This window comes from Mustela lutreola, chromosome 5, assembly GCF_030435805.1.
Source record: "Mustela lutreola isolate mMusLut2 chromosome 5, mMusLut2.pri, whole genome shotgun sequence".
NCBI lineage: Eukaryota > Metazoa > Chordata > Mammalia > Carnivora > Mustelidae > Mustela > Mustela lutreola.
The window spans coordinates 61,524,234-61,538,132 of record NC_081294.1 but is presented as its reverse complement, the minus strand read 5'-3'; the positions used below and the strand labels follow the sequence as shown (position 1 = coordinate 61,538,132).

At 40.4% G+C, this 13,899-nt stretch overlaps 1 long non-coding RNA gene across 1 annotated transcript in view; it reads right to left on the bottom strand.

Moving 5' to 3' along the window:
* LOC131831912 (uncharacterized) overlaps window positions 1–13,899 on the bottom strand; it is a 74,823-nt gene that overhangs the window by 20,147 nt on the left and 40,777 nt on the right. The gene's annotated exons all lie outside the window — the stretch shown is intronic.

The following is a 13,899-nucleotide window of genomic DNA, read 5'->3' as shown; positions in this document are numbered from 1 at the left end:
GAAATAGCAAGGCAGACTTAGCCACATTTGCTAGGTGAGAAGGGTTTTACTATCTTCTGTGAGTCACACAGCCAGTCAGACTTTGGGGTGGGTTTCTGTTTTGTAAGAAGTTATGTGTGTGTATGTGTGTGTGTGCGCGCGCGCGCGCATGTACATGTGGGCGTTCTACAGATTTTAACATTAACACTTTCATGTAACATCAAACATTTGACCCTGAGGATTTTTCACGTTAACTTATTAAATCCTTTTAACAGCTTCTGAGGAAAAACTTGTCATTCCTATTTTCTAGGTGCGGAAACGGACATGGAGCAAGGGAAGGCTGGGCCAAACTTCACAATACTGTAAATGATGCCTATGAAATTCAAACTTAGACCTAGAGGTGCTATTTCCACCATACCTCCTCTCCTACTCTCAGCTGCCCGTTACACTGAGTAAGAGGCACTGTATTTAAAAAGCAATTTTCTGCCATGCCTCTGAAACCCCACTGAGGGAGACCTCCTATCACCAAATAGGAATCAGAGGGTAGAATTGAGTGTCTTTGTACTTAGGTGGGAAAAGATTTGTTTTTCAGTTTGACTGATCTCCAACTGAAATTCCGTACTTCCCATCTATATGGATGTAGGCAACCAACTCTAGTAGTATAAGCAGTCCCTGTGACAGTGTCAGCAAGAGAAATCAGAGATTTCATCTCACCAGACAGCTGGGGAGACATCTCAAAATTTTGTTTATCACTTTGGAATAACAGTAGTTATTAAACCAATCACTAGATCCTGTTGTTTGAGATGTGTATATCACATATACACATACATATCACATCTATAAGAAATATATATATGTTTTCTAACACTTTGATACCTGTATTTCATTATGATTGCTTTCACTTGTAATCTATGTGCTTTATATTGTACATCTTAAAATATTCTAAGAAGGGTTTTACATTCTTTATGGAATACCTTAAAAGTAAGAACCCCTACTCTGCAGCCCTGAGCTGTCACTGTACTAGAAACCTAATGACCAGCAGGTGGTGGTCAACTGTCAGGGTATCCCATAGGTCTGTGAACTCGGTGTGTTGGGAGGCAGGGGTGCAATGCCATGCCTCCATTAAGGGACAGAAAAGTGGCTGGGGTTCCCAGGAAAAAGGAGAGATAGGTGAAGAAGATAATGCCTCAAGGGGTACCTGGAACTTGAGAAATGAGATCATTTCACATGAACTGGTATCTCTTATGCACTAAGTGCTAGAGATGCTGAAATGCATGAAACACTGACATTTCCTTCAAAATACTTGTCTGGCTGAGGAAGCAGACCTCAGAGAATCAGGCAAGAGCTCCTAGAGGCAGTGACGCTGAGTCTAGGAGGACAAACTACTATGTGCCAAAACACATTTAGGGACTGCCATATGAATGGTTTATAGCCATGAGACTGGAGAGAGTAGGGCCAGACGTACATGCCTGGGCTCAGACCTACCCTTTCCAACCCAAGCACAGTAATAAGTCTGGGAAAGAGTTTACTCAGGGGAAGGAGAGTTGAAATCATGACAGTGTCTCAGCAGACCAGCTGGGGACAGAGATAATGTTGACACTGAAGGCAATAATGGCCCATACAGCTTGGGAGGCTTTAGAAAGGAATGGACAGACTGCAGGCTCCATAAGGGCAGGGAATAAGACTCTAGTTGATCCCTAAACACCCAGGACCCAGCATGTTGCATTTCAGCGTCACTGAAATACTCAGTCTGGAGTCCTTGTGCCATCAAGGGTCTGAAAGGGGAGCAGTGGCAGTCTGGAGGCTGCGGACTAGATGTATATTAACCCACTGTGGTATCAGAGGTGTTGACTAGGTCAGATTAACCATGTGTTGATAAAAACAAAACAGAACTTCCACTTCCAGTGACGGCAGATGAGGTAATTCAGAACAGTCCTCTAAAACCGAGGACAAACTGGAAAGCAAACTGGGCAAAAATATTAAAGATGTCTACTTGAAGGCACAAGAGATCTATGAGAGAGTGAAGACTTAACAAAGTCAGGATTGAAGCAATTACACAAGGCCAAAGAGATGATTCTGGTATTTTACCCTGAGAGCATTTGCTGATCCTAGAAAGCATACAGATGTGGAGCTGACCAAAATCCCAGGATCTCTGCAAGGGGAGCTTGCACATGCAGTCAGTGGACTGGTCATGTCTGGTGTCCCAGTTTTGAGGGCTGCTTCCCACAGGATGCCTCTTGATTGCCTGAATCTGGGGGCTGAGGGAGGATTGTGTTCCAGCATCCCTCAGAACTATAACAATCAGTTCTTGGCAGGCTACCACCCCCAGAACACTACTGCACAGACAGCAGACTGAAACACCTCTTAGTCTTTCTGTGAAAGAGGTATATATGTTTGTCCAGGATCTTTGGCCTAAGACACACATCTAGAAGCCTATGGAGGTGCTCTCAAAGAGTGTAGGCTGGGCACACCACCTTTATGGTCCTCCTCTGTCTTGCTCCAGTTCTCCAGTATCTCCCAGAAAGGAAAATATGTACTTGTCTGAAGCCCTGAATTTTGCTAATGCCATCTATGGAACACCTCCAGGTCACTTGGTCTGGTGGCCAGCAGGGTTCATACTTGTGGCCCCACAGTATTATATGTATTTGCATACTCAAAAGCTGCTACCTGCAGGTCTGGCTTCCAATCAATCTGAATCTAGGTGCTGAGATCCCCTACTTTAGGACAGACAGAACTTGGCACACCCCCTACAATGGAAGATTTATTTTAAAAATAAGATAGGTGGCTTAGAAAATCATAAAGGTTCAACAGACTACCAAGGGCTAGACAAGGCTGAGCAATAATATTCATCTCTTAAATAAGGCAACTCCTTTAAGACTGGAAGAGATGGCTGTTTCACTTTAATACATAGAAACTAACATAGAGTCTATCAAAATCAGGAAACAGAGGAATATGTTCTAAACAAAAGAATAAGGTAAAACAGAAAAAAAAAAAACTTAATGAAATGTGTAAGTAATTTACCTGATAAAGAGTCCAAAGTAATGGTCATAAAGATGCTCACTCAATGTGGGAGAAGAATGATGTTCACCCAACTTGGGAGAAGAATGGATAAACACAGTGAGAACTTTAACAAAAGGGAAGAAAATACAAGAAAGTACCAAATAAGAAGTCACAGAGCTTAAGAATACAAATAATTAAACTCAAAAATACACTACAGGGGCTCAACAGTAGACTAGATGGAGCAGAAAAAAGATCAATGAACTCAAACACAGAGCAGTGGAACTCTCCAGTCAGAACAGCAAAAAGGAAAAAAGAATTTTAAGGAGTGAAGATAGCTTAAGGGCTTTACGGGACAATATCATATGGACTAAGAATTGTATTACAGAGTTCCCAAAAAGAGAAGAGAGAAAGAGGCAGGGATTTTTCTTGAAGAAATAAAGGGTGAAAACTTCCCTAATATTTGGAAAGAAATGGACATCTAGATCCAGGAAGCCCACAGAGTTCCAAAGAAGATAAACTCAAGAGGGAGGAGCAATATGGCAGAGGAGTAGGAGACCTAAATATCATCAGGTCCCAGGAGTTCAGCTAGGTAGTTATCAAACCATTGTGAACACTTACAAACTCAACAGGATATCAAAGAGAACAGGATATCAAAGCAGCAATTCTAGGAACAGAAAAACGACCACTTTCTGGAAGGTAGGATGTGCAGAGAAGTGAATCCCAGGCGCTATACGGGAGACAGATCTCAAGGGGAAGGGCTGGCTACCGGCAAGTGATAGAGCAGGGGAGCACAAAATTGCAACTTTTAGAAGTCTGCTCCACTGAGGGACATTGCACCAGAGGCTAAGCCCGGGGTGGAGCCCTTGCAGGGACAGCGTGGTCTCAGGACCCACGGGGTCACAAAAAGACCAGGGGTGTCTGAGTGTGGCAGAGCTCCCAGGTATTGGAGCGGTTAGGCCAGCTGCAGAGATGGACCTGAGGCGTGGGCGCTCAGCTCGAGATTACCTCAAACTGTGATCTGAGGCACAGTCGGACCACTGCTCTTCAAGCAGGGGCCCCACAAGTGGCAGATCTGGAGAGACCCCCTCTTTCCTCCTCTGGCAGGAGCAGCATGGGAGCGTGCTGCAGGAATCTGCTGGATTTGGAGACTCCAAACAGGGCTGTGCACCAGATATAGAAATGCTCAGTCACAGGCTGGGTGAGCTAGGAGTGCAGCCTGAGACCAGGGAGATGGAAGGGATTGACTGCTTTTCTCTGAGGGCACATTGAGGAGTGGGAAGGAGCTCTTGGCTCCCCCAGTCGGAGACTGGGATGCCTCCATTTTCATCCCTGTCCTCCAAAGCTCTACGGAAAGCATTCGGAGAACAAAAGGGGAACAAAAGCTACCGAGCACAAAACCAAGCAGATTACTTAGCCTGGCCCATGGCAAGGGTAGTGCAATTCTGCCCGAGGCAAAGACATTTGAGATTCACTGCAATGGGCCCCTCCCCAAGAAGATAAGCAAGAACATCCAGCCAAGACCAAGTCACCAATCAATGAGAATGGTGGAACTCCAGAGCTAGAGGACTGCAGCAACTAGAATTCATGGCTTTTTCCCCATGATCCTTTAGTCTTTCAAAGTTTAATTTCTTAAATTTTATTTTCTTATTCTATTTTTAAAAATATTTCCTCTTTCCTATTTTAACATTTTAAAACTATTTTATCTTACCAATACTTTTTAGAAATCTTTTAAAATTTTCATTGTTATAATCATATTTTATCCCTTCATTGCATTTAATCTTGTTTTTTGTGTACATGCAGTTTTTTTTTTCTTTAAAAATTTGGGATACACTTTCTCCTAATAAATCAAAATATACCCTAAATTTAGCACATGGCTTTGCTCTAGTCTCCGACTTGATCACATTCTTTCCTCTTTTTCTTCTTTTTTCAACTTCTTATCAATTTTAGAATCTTCCTTAATTTTTATCTTTAAGTCATATTCTATCCCTTCATCATGTTTACCCTTATTTTTGTATATATATATAAATTTTTCTTTCTTTAAAATTTTGGGAGGCAGTTTCTTCTAAGAGATCAAAATACACCCCAAATCAAGTGTGTGGTGGCTCTGTGGTATTCACCAGTCTAATGTGTGGTGTGTGTGTGTGTGTGTGTGTGTGTGTGTGTGTGTATATATATATATATATATATATATATATATATATTTATTTATTTATTTATTTATTTTCCCCCACCTTTCTTCTCCCCCCAGTTTTGGGTCTCCTCTGATTTGGTTAGTGTATATTTTTCTGGGGTTGTTGCTACCCTTTTAGTATTTTGTTCTCTCATTCATCTACTCCTACCTGGATAAAATGACAAGGTGGAAAAACTCACCACAGAAAAAAGAACAAGAGGCAGTACCAACGGCTAGGGACCTAATCAATATGGACATTAGTAAGGTATCAAAACTGGAGTTCAAAATGATGATTATCGGGGTGCCTAGGTGGCTCAATGGGTTAAGCCTCTGCCTCCGGCTCAGGTCATGGTCTCAGAGTCCTGGGATCGAGCCCTGCATTGGGCTCTCTGCTTAGCGAGAAGCCTGCTTCCTCCTCTCTCTCTCTCTGCCTGCCTCTCTGCCTACTTGTGATCTCTCTCTCTGTCAAAAAAAAAAAAAAAAAAAAAAAAAAAAGATTATCAAGGTGCTAGCTGGGCTTGAAAAAAGCATGGAAGATATTAGAGAGAGAATCCTGGTCTGGAGAAATAAAAGAACTAAAATCTAACCAAGTTGAAATAAAAAAGCTATTAATGAGGTGCAATAAAAAATGGAGGCTCTTACGGCTAGAATAAATAAGGCAGAGGGAATTAGTGATATAGGAGACCAAATGATGGAGAAAAAAGAAGCTGAGGAAAAGAGAAACAAACAACTACTGGACCACAAGGGGAGAATCCGAGAGATAAGTGATAGCACAAGATGAAACAATATTAGAATAATTGGGATCCCAGAAGAAGAAGAAAGAGAGAAAGGGGCAGAAAGTATACTGGAGCCAATTATAGCAAGAATTTTCCTGATTTGGCCAAGGGAAAAAGCATCAAAATCCAGGACGCACAGAGACTGCCTCCTCAAAATAATAAAAATAGGTCGACACCCTGTGATCTAAGAGTAAAACTTACAAGTCTCAGTGACAAAGAAAAAATCCTAAGGGGCGCCTGGGTGGCTCAGAGGGTTAAGCCTCTGCCTTCAGCTCTGGTGATGATCCCATGGTCCTGGGATCGAGCCCCACGTCGGGCTCTCTGCTCAGCAGGGAGCCTGCTTCCTCCCGTCTCTCTGCCTGCCTCTCTGCCTACTTGTGATCTCTCTTCCTCTGTCAAATAAATAAACAAAATCTTTAAAAAAAAAAAAAGAAAAAGAAAAAGAAAAAATCCTAAAAGAAGCTCAGGACAAGGGGTCTATAACATAAAATGGTAGAAATATTAGACTGGCAGCAGATCTATCCACAGAGACCTGGCAGGCCAGAAAGGACTGGTATGATATATTCAGAGCACTAAATGAGAAAAAAATAAAGCCAAGAATACTATATCTAGCTAGGCTGGCATTGAAAATGGAAGGAGAGATAAAAAGCTTCCAGGACAAACAATAACTAAAAGAATCTGCAAACACCAAGCCAGCCCTATAGGAAATATTGAAAGAGGTCCTCTAAGTAAAGAGAGAGCCTAAAAGTAACAGACAGGAAAGGAACAGAGACAATATACAGTAATAGTCACCTTACAGGCAATATGATGGCACTAAATTCGTATCATGAAATAGTTACCCTGAATGAAATGGGCTAAATGCCCCAATCAAAAGACACAGGGTATCAGAATGTATTAAAAAAAAAATAATATGCTGTCTACAAGAAACTCATTTTAGACCCAAAGATAGCTCCAGATTTAAAGTGAGGGGCTGGAAAACAATTTATCATGCTAATGGACATCAAAAGAAAGCTGGGGTGGCAATCCTTATATCAGATCAATTAGATTTTAAGCCAAATACTATAATAAGAGATGAGGAAGGACACTATATCATAGTTAAAGTGTCTGTCCAACAAGAAGATCTAACAATTTTAAATATCTATGCCCCTAACATGGGAGCTGCCAATTATATAAACCAATTAATAATTAAATCAAAGAAACATAACAATAACAAGATAACAGTAGGGGATGTTAACACCCCCCTCACTGAAATGGACAGATCATCTAAGCAAAAGATCAACAAGGAAATAAAGGCTCTAAATGACACACTGGACCAGATGGATATCACAGATATATTTAGAACATTCCTTCCCAAAACAACAGAATACACATTCTTCTCTATTGCACATGGAACATTCTCCAGAACAGATCACATCCTGGGTCACAAATCAGGTCTCAACTGATCTCAACCAAAAGACTGGGATCATTCCCTGCATATTTTCAGACCATAATGCTTCGAAACTAGAACTCAGTCACAAGAAGAAAAAAGAACTCAAAGACATGGAGGCTAACGAGCATCCTACTAAAGATGAATGGGTCAACCAGGAAATTAAAGAAGAATGAAAAAAATTAATGGAAACAAATGAAAATGAAAACACAACTGTTCTAAATCTTTGGGACACAGCAAAGACAGTCCTGAGAGGAAAGGATATAGCAATACAAGCCTTTTTCAAGAAACAAGAAAGGTCTCAAGTACACAACCTAACCCTACACCTAAAGGAGCTGAAGAAAGAACATCAAAGAAAGCCTAAGCCCAGCAGGAGAAGAGAAATCATAAAGAGTGGAAATCCATGAAATAGAAACCAAAAGAACAGTTGGAACAAATAAACGAAATAAGGAGCTGGTTCTTTGAAAGAATTAAGATTGATAAACGCCTAGGGCATCTGGGTGGCTCAGTGGGTTAAGCCTCTGCCTTTGGCTCAGGTCATGGTCTCAGGGTCCTGGGATTAAGCCCCACATTGGGCTCTCTGCTCAGCAGGGAGCCTGCTTTCCCCTCTCTCACTGTCTGCTCTCTGCCTACTTGTGATCTCTCTGTCAAATAAATAAATAAAATCTTTAAAAAAATAGATTGATAAGCCCTTGGTCAGACTTATCAAAAAGAAAAGAATAAGGACCCAAATTAATAAAATCATGAATGAACGAGGAGAGATCACAACCGACACCATAGAAATACAATTATAAGAACATATTATGAGCAACCAAACACCAGCAAATTTTACAATCTGCAAGAAATGGATGCATTCCTAGAGACATAGAAACTACCAAAACTGAACCAGGAAGAAATAGAAAACCTTAACAGACCCATAAAAAGTAAGGAGATTGAAGCAGTCATCAAAAAATCTCCCAACGAACAAGAGTCCAGGGCCAGATGGCTTGCCAGGGGAATTCTACCAAACATTTAAAGAAGAATTAAGACCTATTCTCCTGAAACTGTTCCAAGAAATAGAAATGGAAGGAAAACTTCCAATCTCATTTTATGAGGCCAGCACTACCTTGATCCCAAAACCAGACAAAGGCCCCATCAAAAAGGAGAATTAGAAATGAACACAGATGCAAAAATTCTCACCAAAATACTAGCCAACAGGACCCAACAGTACATTAAAAGGATTATTCACCATGACCAAGTGGGCTTTATTCCTGGGCTGCAAGGTTGGTTCAACATCCACAAATCAATCAATGTGATACAATACATTAATATAAGAAAGAACAAGAACCATATGATACTCTCAATAGATACTGAAAAAGCTTTTGGCAAAGTACAGCATCTTTTCTTGATCAAAACTCTTCAAGTGTGGGGATAGAGAATACATACCTGAATATCATCAAAGCCATCTATGAAAAACCCACAGCAAATATCATTCTCAGTGGGGAAAAACTGAAGCTTTTCCCCTAAGGTCAGGAACACGGAAGGGATGTCCACTATCACCACTACTATTCAACATAGTACTAAAGTCCTAGTCTCAGCAATCAGACAAGAAATAAAAGGCATCCGAATCGGCAAAGGAGAAGTCAAACTCTCACTCTTTGCAGAAGATATGATACTTGATGTGGAAAATCCAAAAGACTCCACTCCAAAACTGCTAGAACTCATACAGGAATTCAGTAAAGTGTCAGCATATAAAATCAGTGCACAGAAATCAGCTGCATTTCTATACACCAACAGCAAGACAGAAGAAAGAGAAATTAAGAAGTCTACCCCATTTATAACTGCACCAAAAACCATAAGATACATAGGAATACACTAACTAAAGAAGCAAAGAATCTGTACTCAGAAAACTATAAAGTACTCATGGAAGAAACTGAGGAAGACACAAAGAAATGGAAAACTGTTCCATGCTCATGGATTGGAAGAACAATATTGAGAAAATGTCTATGCTGCCTACAGCAATCTACACATTTAATGCAATCCCTATCAAACTATCAATTTTTTTAAAGAAATGGAACAAATAATCCTAAAATTTATATGGAACCAGAAAAGACCCCAAATAGCCAGAGGAATGTTGAAAAAGAAAACCAAAGTTGGTGGCATCACAATTCCAGACCTCAAGCTCTATTACAAAGCTATAATCATCAAGACAGTATGGTACTGGCACAAAAACAGGCACATAGGTCAATGGAACAGAATAGAGATCCTGAAATAGATCCTCAACTCCATGGTCAACTAATCTTTGACAAAGCAGGAAAGAATGTCCAATGGAAAAAAGACAGTCTCTTCAACAATGGTGTTGAGAAAATTGGACAGCCACATGCAGAAAAATGAAACTGGACCATTTCCTTACACCACACACAAAAATAGACTCAAAATGGATGAAAGCCCTCAATGTGAGACAGGAATTCATCAAAATCCTTGAGGAAAACATAGGTAGCAACCTCTTCGACCTCAGAAAAACTTCTTCCTAGAAACCTCACCAAAGGCAAGGGAAGCAAGGCCAAAATGAACTACTGGGACTTCATCAAGATAAAAGCTTTTGCACAGCAAAGGAAAGAGTCAACAAAACCAAAAGATAACTGACAGAATAGGAGAAGATATCTGCAAATGATATATCAGATAAAGGGCTAGTATCCAAAATCTATTAAGAACTTAACAAACTCAACACCCAAAGAACAAATAATCCAATTAAGAAATGGGCAGAAGGGGCGCCTGGGTGGCTCAGTGGATTAAGCCACTGCCTTCGGCTCAGGTCATGATCTCAGTGTCCTGGGATCGAGCCCCGCATCGGGCTCTTTGCTCAGCGGGAGCCTGCTTCTCTCTCTCTCTCTCTGCCTGACTCTCCGCCGACTTGTGATCTCTCTGTCAAAAAAATAAATAAAATCTTTTTTTTTTTTTTTAAGATTTTTTTATTTTATTTGTCAGAGAGAGCAAGCGAGAGCGAGCACAGGCAGACAGAGTGGAAGGCAGAGTCAGACGGAGAAGCAGGCTCCCTGCGGAGCAAGGAGCCCGATATGGGACTCGATCCCAGGACGCTGGGATCATGACCCGAGCCGAAGGCAGCTGCTCAACCAACTGAGCCACCCAGGCGCCCAAAAAAATAAATAAAATCTTTAAAAAAAAAAAAAAAAGAAAAAAGAAATGGGCAGAAGACATGAACAGACATTTCTGCAAAAACAGACACATGAAAAAGTGCTCAACATCACTCAGCATCAAGGAAATAAAAATCAAAACCACAGTGAGATACCACCTCACACCTGTCAGAATGGCTAAAATTAACTAGTCAAAAAATGACAGATGTTGGTGAGGATGCGGGGAAAGGAGAACCCTACACTGTTGGTGGGAATGAAAGCTGGTGCAGCCACTCTGCAAAACTGTATGGAGGTTCCTCAAAAAGTTGAAAATAGAGCTACCCTATGACCCAGGAATTGCACTACAGGGTATTTACCCCAAAGATACAAATGTAGTGATCTGAAGGGGCATGTGCACCCAAATGTTTATAGCACCAATACAGCCAAACTATGGCTATATTGCCATATATATCCACAATAGCCAAACTATGGACAGAACCTAGCTATCCATCAACAGATGAGTGGATAAAGATGTGATATATATAGATATATTTATATATATATATATATACACACACACACAATGGAATACAAGGCAGCCATCAAAATCCGCCCCCCCCAATCTTGCCATTTGCAATGACATGGATGGAACTAGAGGGTATTATGTTAAAAGAAATAAGTCAATCAGAGAAAGACAATTATCATATGATCTCTCTGATATGAGGAATTTGAGAGGCAGGGCGGGGGGTCTTGGGGGCTAGGTAGGGGAAAAATGAAACAAGATGAGATTGGGAGGGAGACAAACCATAAGAGACTCTTAATCTCATGAAACAAACAGGGATGCTGGGGGGTGAGAAGGTAGGGATAGGGTGGCTGGGTTATGGACACTGGGGAGGGTATATGCTATGGTGAGTACTATGAAATGTATAAGCCTGATGATTCACAGACCTGTACTCCTGGGGCAAATAATACATTATGTGTTAATTAAAAAAAAAAAAGATAAACTCAAGATGACCCACACCAAGACACATTATAATTAAAATGTCAGAAGTTTAAGATAAGGAAAGGAATCTCAGAAGCAGCAAGAGAAAAAAACTTGTTAGGCACAAAGGAACCCCCAATAGATTATCAGCAGATTTTTCAACAGAAACATTGTAGACCAGAGGGAGTGGCATGATATATTCAAAGTGTAGGGAAAAAAAAAACCCAAAACCTAAAACACTTCCAACCAAAAACACTCTACTTATTATCTAGAATTGAAAGAGAGCTAGTTGGGACGCCTGAGTGGCTCAGTTGGTTAAGCAGCTGCCTTCGGCTCAGGTCATGATCCCAGCGTACTGGGATCGAGTCCCATCGGGCTCCTTGCTCAGCGGGGAGCCTGCTTCTCCCTCTGCCTCTGCCTGCCATTCTGTCTGCCTATGCTCGCTCTCTCCCCATCTCTCTCTCTGATAAATAAATAAAATCTTTAAAAAAAAAAAAAAAAAGAAAGAGAGCTAGTTTTTTTAGATGAGCAATGCTAAAGGAATTCATCGTCATTAAGCTAACACTAGAAGAAATGCTAAATGTACTCTTTAGGCTGAAAAGAAAGGGTGCCAATCAGTAACACGAAAACATGAAAGAATATATCTCACTGGAAAAGTAAATATATAGTAAAGGTAGTGGATTAATTAATTGTAAAACTAGTAGGAAGTTTAAAGAATAAGCAATAAAAATAACCATAACTACAATAATTAGTCAAGTGATACACATGATAAATGTAAAATTATGACAACAAAAACATAAAAAATAGGCTGGGGAGAGTAAAAACACACTGCTTTAAAATGCATTTAAACTTAAGTTGTTATCAATTTAAAACAGACTTTTATGAATGTGTGAATATGTCAGTCTCATGGCAACCACAAAGCAAATACCTATAGTAGATACACAGAAAATAGTAAGGAACCTGAGCATACCACTAAATAGAGTCATTAAGCCAAAAGGAAACACCAAGAGAAAAAGAGACAGAAATTGTAAAACAACCAGGAAACAATGAACAAAATGGCAATAGATACATACCTATAAATAACTACTTTAAGTATAAAAGGACTAAATTCTCCAATCAAAAGACAGAATAGGGCGCCTGGGTGGCTCAGTGGGTTAAGCCGCTGCCTTCGGCTCAGGTCATGATCTCAGGGTCCTGGGATCGAGTCCCGCATCAGGCTCTCTGCTCAGCAGGGAGCCTGCTTCCTCCTCTCTCTGCCTGCCTCTCTGCTTACTTGTAATTTCTCTCTGTCAAATAAATAAATAAAATCTTTAAAAAAAAAAAAAAAAAAAGACAGAATAGCTGAATAGATAAAAACAATAAAACCCATCTACATGGTGCCTACAAAAGACTCACTTCATATGTAAGGACATATAGAGACCGAAAGGAAATGGGTAAAAAAAGATGTTGTGTACAAATGAAAACCAAAATAAAATTGGGTAGCTACATTTTTATACACACACACACATACAGACACACTTTAGAGGCACCTGGGTGGCTCAGTCAGTTAAGCACCTGCCTTCAGCTCAGGTCATGATCTCGGGATCCTGGGATCAAGCCCCAAGTTGGGCTCTCTGTTCAGTGGGCAGTCAGCTTCTCCCTCTGCCCCTCCCCCTGCTTGTGTTCACTCTTTCTCTTTCAAATAAATAAAATCTTAAAAAAAAAAAAAACCTTTAAAACAAAGATTATAATAAGAGACAAGGATATTACATAATGGTAAAGGACTCAATTCAACAGAAAGATATAACTTTTGTAAATATTTACGCACCTAACACAGGAGCACTAAAACATATAAATATTAACATACCTAAAGGGAGGGACATCTGGGTGACTCAGTTGGTCAAGTGTCTGAGTCTTGATTTTGGCTTAGGCCATGATCTCAGGGTTTTGAGATTGAGCCCCACACTGGGCTCTGCACTGGGCGTGGAGCCTGCTTAAGATTCTCTTTCCCTCTCTCACTCCCTCTGCCCTTATACATAAATAGATAGAAAAAAGAAAAGAAACAAAACAAAATTAAAAAAAAAAAAAACAAACAAACCACCACCACCAAAGAGAGAAATAGCAAAACAACAGTAGGAGATGTTAATGTGCCACTTACATCAATGGCTAGATCATCCAGAGAGAAACTCAATAAAGAAACAGCCTTAAATAACATGTTAGACCACAGATTTAATCGATATATACAAAATATTCTATCCAAAAGCAAGAGACTCTGCATTCTTCTGAAGCACACGTGGAACATCCCCCAGGACAGATCATAGTTTAGTCCACAAAACAAGTCAATAAATTAAGGAGACTGAAATCATATCAAGTATCTTTTACAACTGTAATATTATGGAACTAGAAATCAATTACAAGAAGAAAACCGGACAGGGCCCCAAGTAGTTGGGCATCTGCCTTCAGCTCAGGTCATG